Source organism: Canis lupus, chromosome 30 (assembly GCF_048164855.1).
Source record: "Canis lupus baileyi chromosome 30, mCanLup2.hap1, whole genome shotgun sequence".
In the NCBI taxonomy this organism is placed as follows: Eukaryota; Metazoa; Chordata; class Mammalia; order Carnivora; family Canidae; genus Canis; species Canis lupus.
In genome coordinates, this window is record NC_132867.1 from 9,713,093 (window position 1) to 9,736,764 (window position 23,672).

Here is a 23,672-nt window from a genome sequence, read left to right on the forward strand (position 1 = left end):
TGTGTAAAGAATTACATGGAAGTTATTTAACAGATTTTTTTTTTGTTTAATTTCCCCCATCCTCACCTTTTACAATTTAATTTGTATATTTTAATTTTGGACTGATGGTTTAACATTTCCTATAAATGTGCTTATATAATAAACTCCCTCAAAATTGTTTCAAAATAGATGGATTAGGGCAGCCCCGGTGGCTCAGTGGTTTAGCGCTGCCTTTGGTCCAGGGACTGATCCTGGAGACCCAGAATCAAGTCCCGAGTCCCACGTTGGGTTCCCTGCATGGAGCCTGCTCCTCCCTCTGCCTGTGTCTCTGCCTCTCTCTCTCTCTCTCTGTGTGTGTCTCTCATGAATAAATAAATAAAATCTTTTTAAAAATAGGGAGGAGGGGCAAGACGGCGGAAGAGTAGGGTCCCCAAATCACCTGTCTCCACCAAACTACCTAGAAAACCTTCAAATTATCCTGAAAATCTATGAATTCGGCCTGAGATTTAAAGAGAGACCAGCTGGAATGCTGCAGTGAGAAGAGTTCGCGCTTCTATCAAGGCAGGAAGACGGGGAAAAAGAAATAAAGACACAAAAGGCCTCCAAGGGGGAGGGGCCCGCGAGGAGCCGGGCTGAGGCCGGGGCGAGTGTCCCCAGGACAGGAGAGCCCCGACCCGGAGGAGCAGGAGCTGCACCGACCTTCCCGGGGGAAAGGGGCTCGCGGGGAGTTGGAGCAGGACCCAGGAGGGCGGGGATGCCCTCGGGCTCCGGGGACACTAACAGACACCTGCGCCCCGGGAGAGGGCGCCGAGCTCCCTAAGGGCTGCAGCGCGCACGGGGGACCCGGAGCAGCTCGGGGGGCTCGGGGGCGGCTCCGAGGAGGGGGCTGCGGGGGGGAGCAGCTCGGGGGGCTCGGGGGCGGCTCCGCGGAGGGGGCTGCGGGGCGGGAGCGCGAATCCAACAGCGCAGGCCCCGGAGCACAGGGCGCCGGGACACAGCCCAGGATCCCGCCTCCCCCGGGAGAGCCCAGGACAGCGAGGACGCTCCTGCCCCAGCTGAGCAGATCAGCGGCCCCGCCCGGAGCCTCCAGGCCCTGCAGACGGAGAGCTCCGGAGCTACTGCGGGGGCTGACTCCAGGGCTGCAGAGCTGGCCCCGCCACTGCGGTTGTTCCTCCTGCGGCCTCACGGGGTGAACAACCCCCACTGAGCCCTGCACCAGGCAGGGGCAGAGCAGCTCCCCCAAGTGCTCACACCTGAGAATCAGCACAGCAGGCCCCTCCCCCAGAAGACCAGCTAGACGGACAAGTTCCAGGGGAAGTCAAGGGACTTAAAGTACACAGAATCAGAAGACACTCCCCCATGATATTTTTTTTCTTTTTGATTTATTTGCTTCCCCCTCCCCATTTTTTCCTCTTTCTTTTTCTTTCTCTTTTTTTCTTTTTTCTTCCTTTTTTCTTTTCGCTTTTTCTCTTTTCTTACATTCTTTCTCTCCTCTCTTTTTCTCCTTTTCCCAATACAACTTGTTTTTGGCCACTCTGCACTGAGCAAAATGACTAGAAGGAAAACCTCACCTCAAAAGAAAGAATCAGAAACAGTCCTCTCTCCCACAGAGTTACAAAATCTGGATTACAATTCAATGTCAGAAAGCCGATTCAGAAGCACTATTATACAGCTACTGGTGGCTCTAGAAAAAACCATAAAGGACTCAAGAGACTTCATGACTGCAGAATTTAGATCCAATCAGGCAGAAATTAAAAATCAATTGAATGAGATGCAATCCAAACTAGAAGTCCTAATGACGAGGGTTAACGAGGTGGAAGAACGAGTGAGTGACATAGAAGACAAGTTGATAGCAAAGAGGGAAACTGAGGAAAAAGACAAACAATTAAAAGACCATGAAGATACATTAAGGGAAATAAACGACAGCCTAAGGAAGAAAAACCTATGTTTAATTGGGGTTCCCAAGGGCGCCGAAAGGGACAGAGGGCCAGAATATGTATTTGAGCAAATCATAGCTGAAAACTTTCCTAATCTGGGAAGGGAAACAGGCATTCAGATCCAGGAAATAGAGAGATCCCCCCCTAAAATCAATAAAAACCGTTCAACACCTCGACATTTAATAGTGAAGCTTGCAAATTCCAAAGATAAAGAGAAGATCCTTAAAGCAGCAAGAGACAAGAAATCCCTGACTTTTATGGGGAGAAGTATTAGGGTAACAGCAGACCTCCCACAGAGACCTGGCAGGCCAGAAAGGGCTGGCAGGATATATTCAGGGTCCTAAATGAGAAGAACATGCAACCAAGAATACTTTATCCAGCAAGGCTCTCATTCAAAAATGGAAGGAGAGATAAAGAGCTTCCATGACAAGCAGAAACTGAAAGAATATGTGACCTCCAAACCAGCTCTGCAAGAAATTTTAAGGGGGACTCTTAAAATTCCCCTTTAAGAAGAAGTCCAGTGGAACAATCCACAAAAACAAGGACTGAATAGATATCATGATGACACTAAACTCATATCTCTCAATAGTAACTCTGAATGTGAACGGGCTTAATGACCCCATCAAAAGGCGCAGGGTTTCAGACTGGATAAAAAAAGCAGGACCCATCTATTTGCTGTCTACAAGAGACTCATTTTAGACAGAAGGACACCTACAGCCTGAAAATAAAAGGTTGGAGAACCATTTACCATTCTAATGGTCCTCAAAAGAAAGCAAGGGTAGCCATCCTTATATCAGATAAACTAAAATTTACCCCAAAGACTGTAGTGAGAGATGAAGAGGGACACTATATCATACTTAAAGGATCTATCCAACAAGAGGACTTAACAATCCTCAATATATATGCCCCGAATGTGGGAGCTGCAAATATATCAATTAATAACCAAAATGAAGAAATACTTAGATAATAATACACTAATACTTGGTGACTTCAACCTAGCTCTTTCTACACTCAATAGGTCTTCTAAGCACAATATCTCCAAAGAAACGAGAGCTTTAAATGATTCACTGGACCAGACGGATTTCACAGATATCTACAGAACTTTACATCCAAACTCAACTGAATACACATTCTTCTCAAGTGCACATGGAACTTTCTCCAGAATAGACCACATACTGGGTCACAAATCGGGTCTGAACCGATACCAAAAGATTAGGATAGTCCCCTGCATATTCTCAGACCATAATGCCTTGAAATTAGAACTAAATCACAACAAGAAGTTTGGAAGGATCTCAAACACGTGGAGGTTAAGGACCATCCTGCTAAAAGATGAAAGGGTCAACCAGGAAATTAAGGAAGAACTAAAAAGGTTCATCGAAACTAATGAGAATGAAGATACAAGGGTTCAAAATCTTTGGGATGCAGCAAAAGCAGTCCTGAGGGGGAAATACATCGCAATACAAGCATCCATTCAAAAACTGGAAAGAACTCAAATACAAAAGCTAACCTTGCACATAAAGGAGCTAGAGAAAAAACAGCAAATAGATCCTACACTCAGCAGCAGAAGAGAGTTAATAAAGTTTCGAGCAGAACTCAACGAAATCGAGACCAGAAGAACTGTGGAACAGATCAACAAAACCAGGAGTTGGTTCTTTGAAAGAATTAACAATATAGATAAACCATTAGCCAACCTTATTAAAAACAAGAGAAAGAAGACTCAAATTAATAAAATCATGAATGAGAAAGGAGAGATCACTACCAACACCAAGGAAATACAAACAATTTTAAAAACATATTATGAACAGCTATACGCCAATAAATTAGGCAATCTAGAAGAAATGGACGCATTCCTGGAAAGCCACAAACTACCAAAACTGGAACAGGAAGAAATAGAAAACCTGAACAGGCCAATAACCAGGGAGGAAATTGAAGCAGTCATCAAAAACCTCCCAAGACACAAGAGTCCAGGGCCAGATGGCTTCCCAGGGGAATTCTATCAAACGTTTAAAGAAGAAATAATACCTATTCTCCTAAAGCTGTTTGGAAAGATAGAAAGAGATGGAGTACTTCCAAATTCGTTCTATGAGGCTAGCATCACCTTAATTCCAAAACCAGACAAAGACCCCACCAAAAAGGAGAATTACAGACCAATATCCCTGATGAACATGGATGAAAAATTCTCAACCAGATACTAGCCAATAGGATCCAACAGTACATTAAGAAGATTATTCATCATGACCAAGTGGGATTTATCCCCGGGATGCTAGGGTGGTTCAACACTCATTAAGCAATCAACGTGATAGATCATATCAACAAGAGAAAAACCAGGAACCATATGATCTTCTCAATTGATGCAGAGAAAGCATTTGACAAAATACAGCATCCATTCCTGATCAAAACTCTTCAGAGTGTAGGGATAGAGGGAACATTCCTCAGCATCTTAAAAGCAATCTATGAAAAGCCCACAGTGAATATAATTCTCCATGGGGAAAAACTGAGAGCCTTTCCCCAATATCAGAAACATGACTGGAATGTCCACTCTCACCACTGCTATTCAACATAGTACTGGAAGTCCTAGCCTCAGCAATCAGACAACAAAAAGACATTAAAGGCATTCAAATCGGCAAAGAAGTCAAACTCTCCCTCTTCACCGATGACATGATACTCTACATAGAAAACACCCAAAAGTCTCCACCCCAAGATTGCTAGAACTCGCACAGCAATTCGGTAGCGTGGCAGGATACAAAATCAATGCCCAGATATCAGTGGCATTTCTCTACACTAACAATGAGACTGAAGAAAGAGAAATTAAGGAGTCAATCCCATTTACAATTGCACCCAAAAGCATAAGATACCTAGAAATAAACCTAACCAAAGAAGTAAAGGATCTATACCCTGAACACTACAGAACACTTCTGAAAGAAATTGAGGAAGACACAAAGAGATGGAAAAATATTCCATGCTCATGGATTGGCAGAATTAATATTGCGAAAATGTCAATGTTACCCAGGGAAATTTACACGTTTAATGCAATCCCTATCAAAATACCATGGACTTTCTTTAGAGAGTTAGAACAAATTATTTTAAGATTTGTGTGGAATCAGAAAAGACCCCGAATAGCCAGGGGAATTTTAAAAAAGAAAACCATATCTGGGGGCATCACAATGCCAGATTTCTGGTTGTACTACAAAGCTGTGGTCATCAAGACAGTGTGGTACTGGCACAAAAACAGACACATAGATCAGTGGAACAGAATAGAGAATCCAGAAGTGGACCCTGAACTTGATGGTCAACTAATATTCGATAAAGGAGGAAAGACTATCCTTTGGAAGAAAGACAGTCTCTTCAATAAATGGTGCTGGGAAAATTGGACATCCACATGCAGAAGAATGAAACTAGACCACTCTCTTTCACCATGAACAAAGATAAACTCAAAATGGATGAAAGATCTAAATGTGAGACAAGAGTCCATCAAAATCCTAGAGGAGAACACAGGCAACACCCTTTTTGAACTCGGTCACAGTAACTTCTTGCAAGATACATCCACGAAGGCAAAAGAAACAAAAGCAAAAATGAACTATTGGGACTTCATCAAGATAAGAAGCTTTTGCACAGCAAAGGATACAGTCAACAAAACTAAAAGACAACCTACAGAATGGGAGAAGATATTTGCAAATGACATATCAGATAAAGGGCTAGTTTCCAAGATCTATAAAGAACTTATTAAACTCAACAGCAAAGAAACAAACAATCCAATCATGAAATGGGCAAAAGACATGAAGAGAAATCTCACAGAGGAAGACATAGACATGGCCAACATGCACATGAGAAAATGCTCTACATCACTTGCCATTAGGGAAATACAAATCAAAACCACAATGAGATACCACGTCACGCCAGTGAGAATGGGGAAAATTAACAAGGCGGGAAACCACAAATGTTGGAGAGGATGCAGAGAAAAGGGAACCCTCTTGCACTGTTGGTGGGAATGTGAACTGGTTCAGCCACTCTGGAAAACTGTGTGGAGGTTCCTCAAAGAGTTACAAATAGACGTGCCCTACGACCCAGCAATTGCACTGTTGGGGATTTACCCCAAAGATTCAGATGCAATGAAACGCCGGGACACCTGCACCCCGATGTTTCTAGCAGCAATGTCCACAATAGCCAAACTGTGGAAGGAGCCTCGGTGTCCATCGAAAGATGAATGGATAAAGAAGATGTTGTTTATGTATACAATGGAATATTCCTCAGCCATTAGAAACGACAAATACCCACCATTTGCTTCAACGTGGATGGAACTGGAGGGTATTATGCTGAGTGAAGTAAGTCAATTGGAGAAGGAAAAACATTGTATGTTCTCATTCATTTGGGGAATATAAATAATAGTGAAAGGGAATATAAGGGAAGGGAGAAGAAATGTGTGGGAAATATCAGAAAGGGAGACAGAACATAAAGACTCCTAACTCTGGGAAACGAACTAGGGGTATGGAAGGGGAGGAGGGCGGGGGTGGGGGTGAATGGGTGACAGGCACTGAGGGGGGCGCTTGACGGGATGAGCACTGGGTGTTATTCTGTATGTTGGTAAATTGAACACCAATAAAAAATAAATTTATTAAAAAATAGATGGATTAAACTTACCATTTATGACTCTTTGTTCATAGATCCTTTATTTTTTAGGTTGTCCATGACAATTTTGTAATATGTGGCTGATTACCTTGGACCTTTCTGATCTGCCTCCTTTGGTTCCATTTGGTATATGCTATGTAAATAAAATGCAGTTCATTCCACTCAAAACATATGATAAAGTTTTTATTTTATATAATTTTGAACTACCTATGTTGCTTCAACTTTCCAAAATCCTAGGTAGTTGATAACTAAATATACATTAGGTATCATTTCTTATCCATATGGATTATTTAATCATATTGAAAAATAGCAGAGGTGGGAGATTACTTTTTAATCAGCAGGCAAAAGTAGAAATGAGTTTGTGTTGACGCAGCTTTTGTGTTGTGATTAACATTTGTTTTAAATTTGCATAAAATAAGCTGTAGAAATATTAGCTATTGCCAATCTGTTTTGTCACATAACAGCAAACAGCAAATGGTCACTGGTATTTTCATTTGACCTTGTGGTATGGAGTTTTAAGAACATGCATTAGCACACAGTGTGTACTACCCTTTGAAATCTGCATCTTATCTTGTAGGCTGTTACAGAACCCAGTGCTAGCATCTAAAACAAAATAGTTTTGGGTTGTTGTTGTTTTTTTTTTTTTTTCCATCTGTGCAGCATAACAGAAGAATTTTAATCAAAGTCAGGTATATATTCTGAAGGAAATCACTGTCTACCCTCCCATGAAAAAACTAAATTTCAGTACCTTACTTCAAATTTGTGTTGTGCAATAAATTAATTTCACACATCTTATGTTGACTCATCCAAGATAGAGTGATTTCATTTCTTAACAACCAAAAGATGGTTTGTTTCATGGTGTGTACCTTGCTATGCGTTATAGTAATTTTTGAAGCCCATTAATTCAGGAAATTTGATTTTATACCATTTTGCAGACAAATATAGCATGTTATTGCATGGATGAGAAAGAACAATTAAATATTTGAAGATATTTTCTGAGGGAAAGTGCTAGTTCAGGTTATAATGAAAATACTGCCTAAGTAATAAGCCTTATAAAACTATAAAGTTAAAAAATTTGAGTACTTTTAGAATTGACAATCTTAGTTCCTCTTCTGAACATAACATAATCCCACATTATTATAAGCTGTCATTTATGATACTTGGTCATTGTTTGAATGTTTGATAGCACAATAGTCTTAAAAGGATAATGAAAAGGATGAAAGATTAAGAGTGATGCCATAATAGAGGGGCAGTCGGTTAGGAGTTTGCCTTCCCCTCAGGTCATGATATTAGGGTCCTGGAGTCCAGCCCCATGCAGTGGGCTTCCTGCTCAGTCGGGAATCTGCTTCTCCCTCTCTCTCTGCCCCTCTGTCCCCCACCCCTGACCTCCATCATTCATGTTCTCTCTCCCTAATAAATAAATAAAATCTTTTAAAAAAAGTGATGCCATAATAGAATGGACTAAAATAGTTGATGCTGCTAAGCCTGCAAAACCTAGAATAGAGGAAATGATACTGAAATAAATTAAAATATGGGATATATTAATAGGCTGAACTGGGGAGGGGCGGGGAAGATGGTGGGGGAGTAGGGTCCCCAAGTCACCTGTCCCCAACAATTTGCCTAGATAACTTTCAAATCATCCTGGAAACCTATGAATTTGACCTGAGATTTAAAGAGAGAACAGCTGGAATGCTACAGAGAGAAGAGTTTGCGCTCCTAACAAGGTAGGAAGGTGGAAAAAAATAAACTAAAAAAGAATCCAGTGGCGGAGGGGCCCCCTGAGGAGCCGGGCTAAGGCTGGGCAACGAAAGCATCCAGGAGAGGGAAGCCCAGCCTGGAGAAGCAGGAACTTTAAAAATCCGTATGGGATTCTTCCCGGACAGAAAGGCTCTCAGCAGAGAACATGGACAGAACCACAGGAGGGGCAGTAGAGTCTCCAGGTTCCCAGGGTCATTAGGAGAGGAGGGCGGGGCAGCCCAGGTGGCTCAGCGGTTTAGCGCCGCCTGCAGCCCAGGGTGTGGTCCTGGAGTCCCTGAATCGAGTCCCACCTCAGGCTTCCTGCATGGAGCCTGCTTCTCCTCTGCCTGTGTCTCTGCCTCTCTTTCTCTCCTCTCTGTGTATTCTCATGGATAAATAAATAAAATCTTAAAAAAAAAAAAGTTATGAAAATAAAAAAAAGGAGAAGAGGGCGCCCCGGGGAGAGCCCACCATAGACGGCAGACCAAGCTCGGTGAAGGGCTAGAGGGGGCACTCCGTGGGGCCTAGGGAGAAGTTCAGGCGGCAGCTCTGGGTAGAGGGGGCTGCGCTCTGCTGCTTTTGGGAGCTGCCGCCCCAGGAGCACGATTCCACCAGCATAGGCCCCAGAGCCCAGGGCACCAGGGGACACAGCCCCCAGCCTGTGGTTCCCCCCAGGGCCAGGCAGAGTCGGGAGGGCGCAGGACAGCGAGGACCCTCCTGCTGCCAGGCGCCCCAAAATTGTGCAGGTCAGCACCCCCTGCCCCCTGGGAGCATCCAGGCCAGTGCCCCCTGGGAGACTGTGGTAGTTACTGCAGGAGCTGACTCCAGGGCTGGAAAACTGGCTGCCGCCAGGGTGGTGATTCCTCCTGGTGTCACCCTGTGCCTGGGAGGAGCAGGACCACCAGGAACAAGGTCCTCACAGGATAAAAGGCTCCCACTGAGCTGTGCACTCACCTGAGAGTCAGCACAGCAGGCCCCTCCCCCAGAAGACCAGCTGGAAGGACAGGGGAAGAGCAAATTCTTGGCCGAGCAGCGTTGGAAAGCTCCAAGGGAAGTCGAGGGACTTACAGTATATAGAACCAGAGGATACCCCTCCTTGTTTTTGCTTTTGTTTTAATTTTTTTTCTGTTTTTCTTTTTCTTCCTTTTTCCAATACAACTCGTTTTTAGCCACTCTGCACTGAGCAAAATGACTAGAAAGAAGAATTTACCATAAAAGAAAGAATCAGAAACAGTACTCTCTGCCACAGAGTTACAGAATTTGGATTACCATTCAATGTCAGAAAGCCAATTCAGAAGCACAATTATAAAACTACTGGTGGCTCTGGAAAAAAGCATAAAGGATTCAAGAGACTTCATGACTGCAGAATTTAGATCTATTCAGGCTGAAATTAAACATCAATTAAATGAGATGCAATCCAAATTGGAGGTCCTAACGATGAGGGATAATTAGGTAGAAGACAGAGTAAGTGACATAGCAGACAAGTTGATGGCAAGGAAGGAAGCTGAGAAAAAAAGAGAGAAACAACTAAAAGACCATGAGGAAAGGTTAAGGGAAATAAATGACAGCCTCAGAAGGAAAAATCTACGTTTAATTGGGATTCCAGAGGATGCTGAAAGGGACAGAGGACAAGAAAGTTTATTTGAACAAATCATAGCTGAGAACTTCCCTAATTTGGGGAGGGAAACATGCATTCAGATCCAGGAGATAGAGAGATCCCCCCCTAAATCAATAAAAACCGTTCAACACCTCGGAATTTAATAGTGAAACTTGAAAATTCCAAAGATAAAGAGAAAATCCTTAAAACAGCAAGAGACAAGAGATCCCTAACTTATATTGAGATAAATATTAGGTTAACAGCAGACCTCTCCACAGAAACCTGGCAGGCCAGAAAGGGCTGGCAGGATATATTCAGGGTCCTAAATGAGAAGAAATGCAGCCAAGAATACTTTATCCAGCAAGGCTCTCATTCAGAATAGAAATAGAGATAAAGAACTTCCAGGACAGGCAGAAACTGAAAGAATATGTGACCACGAACCCAGCTCTGCAAGAAATTTTAAGGGGGACTCTGTAAAAGAAAGAGGATGCCCAAATAAATAATCCACAAAAACAGGGACCGAATAGGTATTATGATGACACTAAGTTCATATCTTTCAATAGTTTACTCTGAACTTGAGTAGGCTTAATGATCCCATCAAAAGACGCAGGGTTTCAGACTGGAAAAAAAGCAAGACCCATCTATTTGCTGTCTACAAGAGACTGATTAGAGATGTAAGGACACCAACAGCCTGAAAATGAAAGGTTGAGGAACCATTTATAATTCAAATGGTCCTCAAAAGAAAGCAGGGGTAGCCATCCTCATATCAGGTAAATTAAAGTTTATCCCAAAGACTGTAGTAAGAGATGAAGAGGGACACTATATCATAAGGATCTATCCAAAAAGAGGACATAACAATCATGAATATTTATGCCCCAAATGTGGGAGCTGCCAAGTATATCAATTAATAACCAAAGTAAAGACATACTTAGATAGTAATACACTAATACTGGGAGACTTCAACACAGTACTTTCTGCAAATGACATATCTTCTAAGCACAACATCTCCAAAGAAACAAGAGCTTTAAATGATGCACTGGACCAGATAGATTTCACAGATATTTACAGAAATTTACATCCAAACACAACTGAATGCACATTCTTCTCAAGTGCACATGGAACTTTCTCCAGAATAGACCACATATAGGGTCACAAATCAGGTCTTAACCAATACTAAAAGATGGGGTTGTCCCCTGCATATTTTCAGACCATAATACTTTGAAACTTGAACTCAATCACAAGAAGAAATTTGGAAGAAACTCAAACACGTGGAGGTTAAAGAGCATCCTGCTAAAGATGAAAGGGTCAACCAGGAAATTAGAGAAGAATTAAAAACATTCGTGGAAACTAATGAGGATAAAGACATAACCATTCAAAATCTTTGGGATACAGCAAAAGCAGTCCTGAGGGGGAAGTACATCACAATACAAGCATCCCTCAAAACATTGGAAAAAACGCAAATACACAAGCTAACCTTGCACCTAAAGGAACTGGAGAAAGAACAGCAAATAAAACCTACACCAAGCAGCAGAAGAGAGTTAATAAAGATTCGAGCAGAACTCAATGAAATAGAGACCAGAAGAACTGTGGAACAGATCAGCAAAACCCGGAGTTGGTTCTTTGAAAGAATTAATAAGATAGATAAAACATTAGTCAGCCTTATTAAAAACAAAAGAGAAAAGACTCTAATTAATAAAATCATGAATGAAAAAGGAGAGCACACAACCAATACTAAGGAAATACAAACGATTTTAAAAACATAATATGAGCAGCTATACACCAATAAATTAGGCAATCTAGAAGAAATGGACACATTTCTGGAAAACCACAAACTACCAAAACTGGCACAGGAAAAAATAGAAAACCTGAACAGGCCAATAACCAGGGAGGACATTGAAGCAGTCATCAAAAACCTCCCAAGACACAAAAGTCCAGGGACAGATGGCTTCCCAGGGGAATTCTATCAAATGCTTAAAGAAGAAACAATACCTATTCTACTAAAGCTGTTCTGAAAAATAGAAAGGGATGGAGTACTTCCAAACTCGTTATATGAGGCCAGCATCACCTTAATTCCAAAACCAAAGACCCCACCAAAAAGGAGAATTACAGACCAATATCCCTGATGAACATGGATGAAAAATTCTCAACCAGATACTAGCCAATAGGATCCAACAGTACATTAAGAAGATTATTCATCATGACCAAGTGGGATTTATCCCCGGGATGCTAGGGTGGTTCAACACTCATTAAGCAATCAACGTGATAGATCATATCAACAAGAGAAAAACCAGGAACCATATGATCTTCTCAATTGATGCAGAGAAAGCATTTGACAAAATACAGCATCCATTCCTGATCAAAACTCTTCAGAGTGTAGGGATAGAGGGAACATTCCTCAGCATCTTAAAAGCAATCTATGAAAAGCCCACAGTGAATATAATTCTCCATGGGGAAAAACTGAGAGCCTTTCCCCAATATCAGAAACATGACTGGAATGTCCACTCTCACCACTGCTATTCAACATAGTACTGGAAGTCCTAGCCTCAGCAATCAGACAACAAAAAGACATTAAAGGCATTCAAATCGGCAAAGAAGTCAAACTCTCCCTCTTCACCGATGACATGATACTCTACATAGAAAACACCCAAAAGTCTCCACCCCAAGATTGCTAGAACTCGCACAGCAATTCGGTAGCGTGGCAGGATACAAAATCAATGCCCAGATATCAGTGGCATTTCTCTACACTAACAATGAGACTGAAGAAAGAGAAATTAAGGAGTCAATCCCATTTACAATTGCACCCAAAAGCATAAGATACCTAGAAATAAACCTAACCAAAGAAGTAAAGGATCTATACCCTGAACACTACAGAACACTTCTGAAAGAAATTGAGGAAGACACAAAGAGATGGAAAAATATTCCATGCTCATGGATTGGCAGAATTAATATTGCGAAAATGTCAATGTTACCCAGGGAAATTTACACGTTTAATGCAATCCCTATCAAAATACCATGGACTTTCTTTAGAGAGTTAGAACAAATTATTTTAAGATTTGTGTGGAATCAGAAAAGACCCCGAATAGCCAGGGGAATTTTAAAAAAGAAAACCATATCTGGGGGCATCACAATGCCAGATTTCAGGTTGTACTACAAAGCTGTGGTCATCAAGACAGTGTGGTACTGGCACCAAAACAGACATATAGATCAATGGAACCGAATGGAGAACCCAGAAATGGGCTCTCAACATTATGGTCAACTAATATGCAACAAAGCAGGAAAGACTATCCACTGGAAAAAGACAGTCTCTTCAATAAATGGTGCTGGGAAAATTGGACAGCCACACGCAGAAGAATGAAACTAGACCATTCCCTTACACCATTCACAAAGATAAACTCAAAATGGATGAAAGATCTAAATGTGAGACAAGAATCCATCAAAATCTTAGAGGAGAACAAAGGCAACACCTTTTTTGAACTTGGCCACAGTAACTTCTTGCAAGATACATCTATGAAGGCAAGGGAAACAAAAGCAAAAATGAGTTATTGGGACTTCATCAAGATAAAAAGCTTCTGCACAGCAAAAGAAACAGTCAACAAAACTAAAAGACAACCTACAGAATGGGAGAAGATATTTGCAAATGACCTATCAGATAAAGGGCTAGTATCCAAGATCTATAGAGAACTTATTAAACTCAACAGCAAAGAAACAAACAATCCAATCATGGAATGGGCAGAAGACATGAACAGAAATTTCACAGAGGGAGACATAGACATGGCCAACAAGCACATGAGAAAATGCTCTGCATCACTTGCCGTCAGGGAAATACAAATCAAAGCCACAATGAGATACCACCTCACACCAGTGAGAACGGTGAAAAGTAACAAGACAGGAAACCACAAATGTTGGAGAGGATGTGGAGAAAGGGGAACCCTCTTGCACTGTTGGTGGGAATGTGAACTGGTGCAGCCACTCTGGTAAACTGTGTGGAGGTTCCTCAAAGACTTAAATATAGAGCTACCCTATGACCCATAAATTGCCCTGCTGGGGATTTACCCCAAAGATACAGATGCAGTGAAATGGCAGGACACCTGCACTCCAATGTTTCTAGCAGCAATGTCCACAATAGCCAAACTGTGGATGAGCCTTGGTGTCTATCGAAACTTGAATGGATAAAGAAGATGTGGTTTATGTATACAATGGAATATTACCTAGCCATCAGAAAGGACAAATACCCACCATTTGCTTCAACATGGTTGGAACTGGAGGGTATTATGCTGAGTGAAGTACAATCGGAGAAGGACAAACGATATATGGTCTCACTTATTTGTGGAATATAGAAAATAGTGAAAGGGAATAAAGGGGAAAAGAGAGAAAATGAGTGGAGAATATCAGAGAGGGTGACAGAACATGAGAGACTCCTAACTCTGGGAAACGTACAAGATGTAGTGAAAGCAGAGGTAAGGGGATGGGGTGACTGGGTGACAGGCACTGAGTGGTCACTTGGTAGGATGAGCATGGGTGTTATGCTATATGTCGGCATATCGAACTCCAATAAAAAATATATATACAAAAGAATAATAGGCTGAACTGTGACTTTTCTAATAAACTCAGTGTTGGAAGATGTTTAGAAAAAAATTAAGAATTATTTTTTAAGCATTTCGTTTCATAATAAGTTCTAAACATAGGTGATTGTTGAACCTTAGGAGATGATATATAGTAAAAACACAAAATAATTCCTGCCAGATTTAGATATGTATGGATAATGGTGCATAATTTGGTTACTATAGGAAATAAGCTTGAGAGAAGTACTTCAGGTCAAAGCAAGGAAAGCAACCATACCTTGGTGCCCCTGTGCAAATAACAATTTGTCTATAATATTTTTTAAGATTTAATTTATTTGAGAGAGATGGAGAGTGAGCACAAGCAGCAGGGAGGGGCAGAGAAAGCGGGAGAAGCAGGCCCCCCCCCACTGAGTGGGGAGCCTGACATGAAGCTTATGAGGCTCATTCCCAGGACCCCGAGATCATGACTGGAATCAATGACAGATGCTTAACTGACTGAGCCATCCAGTGCCCCTGTCTGTAATTATTACGTTTCTTTTTTTTTTTCACTTTGACTTCCATAATACAGACTATCAAGAAAAATGAATGATCCAAAGAAATATTATTTTGAATGAGTTTAAGAAATAATTGATTTATAAGACAATTCACTCTGGTTCTTCACTCTAAGTAAAAAAAAAAAACAAAAAAAAAAAACAAAAAAAAATCAAAGAAAAGATTATAATCATGCATACATTTACAATAAAGTTTAAGATAGTACAAAAATTCATTGTGATTGCTTGCTTCATAATGACTACTAAAGTATTAGGTATTGACTTCATAAGTCATGGATGTGATTTTAGGATTTAAGTTCATCTGAAACAAAATTGGCAGCCTTATTATGCAATAAGCCAAAGTTGTCATTGAAGGCTAAAAATGAAATCTAAACCTGCCTGCTTGCTTTATCCAGCTTGCCCTTTAAAGGGCCACAAATTTTCATTTGTAATTCTTGTGCTCATGTGTCAGGGTAGGCTTAGTTATCCTATAGTAACAAACAACCCTAAACATCTCAGTGCTTAACACAACAGATGTTCATCTTTTGACTCCCTCTGCACAACAGAGCAGTTGGGGGGGGTTTGCTCTTCATTGTCTTTTAATTGTTTTTTTTAAGATTCCATTTATTCATCTATGAGAGACACACAGAGAGAGAGGCAGAGTCACAGGCAGAGGGAGAAGCAGGCTCCCTGCAGAAGTCTAACGTGGGACTTGATCCCAGGACCATGCTCTGAGCCAAAGGCAGATGCTCAACCACTAACCCACCCAGGCACCCCTCTTCATTGACTTTCAGAGCTCAGGTTGTAGCTGGTACCTGGAATCCTGGGGCAGCGCACAAAGGACAATTGGTGAGGATCTCACTCTGCCAATTAAATGCTCTGGCCCTGATGTGGCCCGTGTAATGTTCTTGCCTCCTTTGGCCAGGACTAGTCACATGGACTCCCCCTGAGGAAGCCAAGTCAAAAGGAAATCTGGAAAGAAAAGCCCCCCAGGCAGCCAGCACAGAAAGAGCTGGTGAAGAGTATAACGATTTCCACACTACTTACAGCGCCAACCTCACTGAGGTAAAGGCAACTGTTATTTTTTTTTTAAGGCAACTGTTATTGATTGGATAACCCATTTAAGAGTTGACCTCTTTAAAACACAACCGTAACTAAAAAAGTAATATTCATAGGACACTTTTTCTGGCCTGCAAAGGTAAAAGAAGGTCTCTCAAGATCCACCTCCTGCTGAGGAGCCTGGCTAAAGTTCCAGTGCACTTCAAAAGCCTTCTGCTAATTGTAAGCTTGGATAAAACTGCTATTTTGAGAGGTTGAGTGATGTCAGCTACAAAAACACTTCAGCAGGAGTGGTCAGCTCTTGGCAAGCAAGCTGCCTCACTGGGAAACAAAGGTCTGTAAAAGAGAATAACAGGTAAATACTGTTATCGTTGCTTTAAGCTAAGACTCATTTCGGTCTTTAAAGTTCTTTCATCAAGGCATTGTTGAAAACAGCCATTTTAAGGATAGGTGTTTTGCCTAAATACCTTTTGACTGGCTGCTACCAGACAATGTGTAACTAATCAATTGAGAAATAGACTGAAGTCTCCAATACAGGAACCATCTTCCGGTCCACGAAGGATATGAGAGAAAAGAATTTTAGGGATGGTTTAAAAAATAGGGACCCCCTGAGTAGTTCAGTAGGTTGAGCATCTGCCTTCAGCTCAGGTCATGATCTCTGGGTCCTGGGATCGAGTTCTGAGAAGGGCTTCCTACTCGGTGAGAAGTCTGTTTCTCCCTTTCTCTCTCTCCTCTGCCTCTCCCCACTGCTCATTATCTCTGTCTCTCAAATAAATAAATAAAATATTTTTAAAAAATAAAATAAAAGATCCATCAGTGTCCGAATCTCAAAACATTATCTGTGTGATGCAAACAACTAACAGCATAGTTAGTTTCACACAGTGTCTTACGTTCAATTTCTTATTTTCTCTGGGATGATGAACATTTTAAAAATGAAATAGTGGTTTGAAGATCAAATAGCAAAGCATTTAGTGGATATTGCTTTTGAAATATTGTGATCTGTGACATGCTGATTTTACATAATAGGTCACAGAAACCCAAAATACTACATTTGTTAAATAATACTTAGCATAAATATTTCAAACTTAACTATTTTAAGGTACTGGGAAGTTAGAATAAAAGGGGAATTTTTAAAAATTTTAGTGCTTTGCATTTTTAATAATATAATAAGGTAAAATGTAAAGAAAAAACCACTATCTTTTAGAATATAACAACCTAATAACTATTGTTATCATTAAACAAAAACACTAACAGCTAATGTCTCTTGGATGTTTATCACGTGCCAGGCATTATCAATATAAAACCTATATTCACTAATTTTATCCTCATAACAATCCTTTAGTGTAGGTATTATTATTGTTAGCAATTCACAAATGAAGACATATTAAACAGTCTGAATCCAAAACCCTTGTATTGACATTCTTTTGAGAATATGGGTCTGGAAAGAAAAAAACTCAGGTTCCGATCTTGTGCCATTTAGTAAAAGTAGCAGTCACTTTGAATCAGTTATTAAACTTTTGTAAACAGTTTTTTTCATTTGTAAAAATCATTAGCTTTAGGTGAGGAAAAGGTATAAGTAGGAGTGGCAATTGCTTTGTATACTGTCTTTCCCCCAGCAAGTTGTCCAAAAAACATTAGCTATTATTCTTACTGTAATCACTAGATATAAAGGGAAGTATCAAGCACAATCTCAGGTCTCCAGTAGATACTTAATAAATAATGGTTTTCTTTCTTGTGTGCTCAAAAATCTTAATAGACTGAAAAATAAAAGACTATACCACACGTGAAATGGAATCCAACTGGGATGGAATTCCACAGGATTATGAGAATGTGTCTGTGAATGACCTTGAAATGAAAACGCAGTGGCTATTTTGCATTCTGTTTCTAAATTTAACTGTGTCATCGTCTCATATTATTCCTCTCATTGCCAGGGAGTTTGGTGTTCATTTAATATACACTGGGTACATTCTTCAAAGTATCAGCTTTCAAATCCTGGCATTGAACCAGTTTCAATGACTATTCATATTTCCTACAGAGGCATAGTGGTATTTAATAAAAGAGATGTGGATTGGAGGGGGAATAGGGTTTGAGGGTATGAGAGATTTGTGACGGCTCTGATGTATTTCTTTCCTCTTTTTAAAAGCAAAATTCACAAAGTGCTTCAAGATTACTGACAAAATTACAATGGAATATTAGCATTCTTTAAATACAAGCATCACCACGGACTATTAATATAAATGTAGTGCTAAAGTGTATTTGAGGTTCAGTGCTCTAAAAAAGTTCTCTGGGAACCAAAGGTAGCTCCTGCACTGTCTGATTAAAGATACCTGTCTGCAAAACTAAATGAGGCATCAACATTGCAAGCTCAAATCAATTTAATTGATGTGTATGTATCATTATCCTATCTGTTATGTTTATGTTTTCAATTGTCAAAAGCAGACTTTGCCGATTAAGGGCTATGTCACAGATATAGCAGTTAAAGGATGGAGAGTCCAATCATTAGTCTATATCATACAGAACTGGCCAAGAACATTACTCTTCAAAAATGGAAAAATAACAGTTTGAGGAATAAGTCCAATGACACATTAACTCAACAAATCCAGGAAGCTAATGTAGAGGTAGTACCACACTTAAAAGCTTAGTTTGGTTTCCAGAACTACCAAGTAAAACTTCCAAAAGTTGACTGAAGTTAAATTTCACCCTATTAGGTTAGCTTTAGCAAGTTGAAAAGTGATGTCATATTAATTCTATTTTGAATTAGATAAGATTTTTGTTTTAATAATTGCCATTAAAATTGATTGTTCAAGTAAAGCTGAAAGTATGTGTGATCTTGCTTATTTCAAATAATAATTAGCCACCTACTCTATTGTTTTTTTGTTTAGCATTTGTACTACGTTTTGGCTAGAATAAAACCAAACTACAAAATTTAATAACATTTAATCTCTGTATTGATGCTAACAGATTTGAAATTTAAAATTTCCAACTGTATAGGGGATGTTTAAAATTATTTGATACTATCCAAATGATGGAGATGAGGAAAGGAGAATATATATATGCCAAGCTATTATGGATGAAAAGCATTTTGATTTAAAAAAAAAAAAGACAAAGTAACAATTTTGTATAGGTTGGGTACTGCAGATTACAACAAATGTTTTATTTTCTAGTACTGCTAAATTTCATTTCATTTCAAGGCAACAAATAAAATTAAAATCTCCATGCTCAGCAAGTGTAACTTAAAAGGAAATAAGCCAATCCAGAAATCCCCCCTCCTCCCCGTTTCTCATCTTAAACATTCTGGAAAATTGATTTTTGAAGAGCAGCTCATTCTTCCAATGACAAAAATTAGGGTTGAAACTATATACAGAAGTTGAATTCTGCTACCTGGATCACAAAGTGCTATTCTTACAGGGTGATCCTACTCTTCTGAAACATAGAAAAAAGCAAATAAGCTGCACAGAAGCACCAGATCCAAAGTCCAGGAAGCGTCAGGACCAGCCAAGCAATAATCTGCCACCTCCACTGTGAAGTACAGAACCATATCTTGACAGTGTTAAAAATTAAAACCAAAGCTGGAACATTAGGGATAATGAACACCATCACTCTTTTTTTGGTGCCATGTAATGCTAACACACTGTCTCCTTCTAAAGCTTATTTGGTCAAAATCAACGGGAGGCTTTTTTACAGAACTAAAATAAATAATACTAAAATTCATCTGGAACCACAAAAGACTCTGATTAGCCAAAGCAATCTTGAGAAAGAAAACAAAGCTGGAAGTATCACAATCTCAGATTTGAAGATATACTACACAAAAGTATAGTAATCAAACAGTATGATAATGGCACAAATATAGATACAAAGATCAATGGAACAGAATGGACCCCTGCCATATACCCATGTTTATATGGTCAATCAATCTATGACAAAGGAGGCAAGAATATACAATGGGGAAGAGACACTGTCTCCAATAAATGCTGCTGGGATAACTGGACAGCTACATGGAAAATAATGAATTTGGACTTTTATAGACCATACACAAAAATAAACTCAAAATGGATTAAAGACCTAAATGTGAGTCCTGAAACTATAAAAGTCATAAAAGAAAACATGGACAGTAATCTCTTTGGCATTGGCCTTAGCACATTTTTCTAAATATGTTTTCTTAGCAAGGGAAACAAAAGCAAAATAAACTATTGGGATCACATCAAAATAAAAAGCTTTTACACAGTGAAGGAAGCAAGCAACAAAACAACACAAAAAAAGCAATAATCGGAGTGCCTGGGTGGCTCAGTTGATTAAATGTCTGCCTTCATCTCAGGTCATGATCCCAGGGTCCTGGCTTTGAGCCCTGTGTTGGGGTCCCTGCTTAGTGGGGAGTCTGCTTATCCCACTCCCTCTGCATCTCCCTCAGCTTGTGCTCTCAATTGCTCTCTCTGCATCTTTCTCTCTCTCAAATAAAAAATAAAGTCTTTAAAAAAAAAAAAAACAAGGGCAGTCTACTGAATGGGAGAAGATATTTGCAAATGATATATCCAATAAGGAGTTAATATCCAAAATATGTAAATAACTCAAAATTCAAATAATCTGGTTAAAAATGGGCAGAGGACATAAATAGACATTTTTCCAAAGAAGACATATAGATGGTCAGCAGACACATGAATAGACACATACTTTACATCCCAAATCATCATGGAAATACAAATAAAAACCTCAAGATATCACTTTACATCTGTCAAAATGGCTAGAATCAGAAAGAAAGAAGGAAAGAAAAAGAGAGAACAAGAATGAGAGAGAGATAGAGGAGATGAAAGGAAGAAAAGAATGAACAAGTGTTGGTGAGGATGTGAAGAAAAAAGAACCCTCATGGCACTGTTGGTGGGAATGTAACCTGTGAAATAAGTGAGAGAGAGAAAGACAAATACCATATGATTTCACTTATATGTGGAATTTCAAAAACAAAATGAACAAATAAATAAAAACAGCCTTAAATACACAGAACAAATTGATGGTTGCTAGAAGGGAGGTTGGTGGGAGGTTGGTGGGAGGTGAGGAGGTGAAACAGATAAAGGGGATTAAGAGATAGAAACTTCCAGTTATAAAATAATAAAATAAAATAAATAAGTCATAGAGCTGAAAAGTACAGTATAGGGAATATAGTGAATAATATTGTAATAAAGTTGTGTAGTGACAGGTGGTGACTACACTTGTCATGGTGAGCTTTGAATAATGTATAGGATTGTTTAGTCAATATGTTGTACATCTGAAACTAATATAACATTGTGTGTTAATTATACTTAAAAACAACAACAACAAAAATCTTATAGTCAGTTCTTAATCTGACACTGTTGGGAAGAAGAAAGAGGAGGAAGAGGAAGAGAAGAGGGGATGGGTGGGGGAGGATGAGTAGCAGCAGCAGCTGTTTCTACCTGCTCTCAATTCTGATGTACTCAGGAGCTTTTTGTAACATGCAAGAGCATGCCATATTTTTAAAATCTTCATATCTTTGCAGGAAAAATACACACACGTAATCAAGAGTCCACTGGGGTAAGCCATTTACCAGTCATAGCCATACCTTATTGAAAGTAACTTTTAATTGATAGTGACTTGTAAAATAGTGCACTGTGCTGTAAATAACATTTGTGGGAAGACAATACTGAGGTTTCTTTGTGATTATTTCTTGCTCTTTGTACACTAAAGGATTGTTTTGTTTTGTTTTTTAATATTGTGCTCTTCTACTTTTCTCTGCTGTTCTTGAGCACAGCTGAGTATATTTTGACTATTTTTGGTGCTACCAGTTTGATAGTCATCTTTCTTTAGGTACAGTTCACAGATAAACACTGCTTAACAAGAAAAAAATCTACAAGAATTTCCTCTGAAGACACTCATATGCAGCATGTGTTAGATTTTTCATTTCATTTGGCATTTTCCAACTCAACTAATTATGTTATCACTCAATGTAAACTTTAAAAAAGAAAGTCCTGAGTAAGAAAAAAAAAGTATTTCTTGCTGCCTAACTTCTTCCCTGTCATCTTTAAATAGAAGAAAACTATATTGGTGCTTTTATAAATCCGTGTATTATGTGCGTGCCCTCCTTCTTCACCCCCTTCCATTTCTCCACCTTCACCCCCTCACTTACCCTCCCCTCTCTATGTATCTCTAATAATTTATTTCTCTAGAATACAGGGTCTTTACTGATCCATTCAAATTTATTGCCCTTTCTGGATTGCTGCTATCTGTGGAAGTTGTGTCACGTTATAACTCTCCATCAGATATATCTATTACATAAGTTTCTCATTCTCTTTCACAGGCTATAATTTATGTGAAAATTCTGCCAGAAATAAAAATGAGATGATCGATTATGACATGAACTGAAAATATGGCAGTGAACATATGGTACCAGTATATATATATATATATATATATATATATATATATATATATATATATGAAAATACCTTATTTCAATAAATCATTCTAAGATGTCATTGAGTATAAGGCACATCATTATATGCACCACTAAGAAAGAACACATATTCCCATGTAAATTTGACATATTGTCAATTATAAGAAACACCTCTATTTCATAGATGAGAAATATGGAAAAGGGGTGTAACCATAGAGTTGGTGAAATGTGGTAAGCTTATGTACATTGGTGTGCCTTTTTCCCTTGTAGTACTTCTAGTACCAACGACTGAACACAGTATATATATATATTTTTTTGAACACAGTATATTTTACTTACCTGCCTCTTTCATTTTTCTTTTTTTCATATCATATTTATGTGCAAGTTATTTTGCTGATTTGGCCTTGATTTTAAGATGCAATTTAAAGCCTGTGCTTGGGTGCCCTCCAACCTATATCATGGAACTTGGCACCATTTATTCCTGCAGAGTTAATTTCATTTATTCTGCCTTCAGTTGGCCAGTGACATAGATATCAGGAAAAGTTGGCACAAGGGTGCAGTGTCTGGGCACTACTCTTATTCCATATTAAAAGGATTACTCCAAAATATATATCCATTTCAAAGGCATTTGGACTAGTTCTACAAAACTGTGAGGGAGGAAAAGTTAGTCATCAGTGCCATCCTTCATTCTGATTGCCAATTTTCTTACTTAGCCTTCCAAAACATAAAGGTCAGAGGGTGCCCTATTGTTCTGGGCTAAACTTACAGCCCCTAGTAATAGCTATGTATTCTCTCTCTCATATCCTCAAGGGTAGCATTTAGCAATTAGAGAATCTGATAATTCTTCCAACTGGCCAGAGAAAGAGAAGTGGGATTCTGCCCCCAGAAAAAAATTGATACACATTTAACACTGACCTTTTGGAAAGCAATTAATATTTTGTCCCATAATTAAGAATTCCAAATGAGTATGATTGGAAACAGGGCAGTTTTAAAACAAATAGTAAGGAAGAGAGATGTGATAGGTTACCAGGTAAGATATTTTGGGTCGAATGGACCTTTCATCCATCCACAGAAGATAGAACTTTAAGCCATTAATGCCAAGCACCAACCTATGTTTAGGGAAAGCATTTGCTTCATCTCAAGGAAAAGCTTACAGTATTGTTTGCAAATATAATACAGTTTATCCTCACACAATAAATTCTGGAAAAAAATTCATTCGTTCATTTAATATTTTTAAACATCTGT

The 23,672-nt window shown here is 39.3% G+C and overlaps 1 long non-coding RNA gene across 1 annotated transcript in view; it reads right to left on the minus strand.

The window, feature by feature from the left end:
* The window catches only part of LOC140621455 (uncharacterized), a 47,602-nt gene extending 40,925 nt beyond the window's left edge, over positions 1–6,677 (minus strand). The window contains exon 1 of the long non-coding RNA XR_012021159.1: positions 6,555–6,677. This is a non-coding gene — a long non-coding RNA (uncharacterized lncRNA). The remainder of the gene's footprint in view (positions 1–6,554) is intronic.
* Between the last annotated feature and the right edge of the window lie 16,995 nt (positions 6,678–23,672).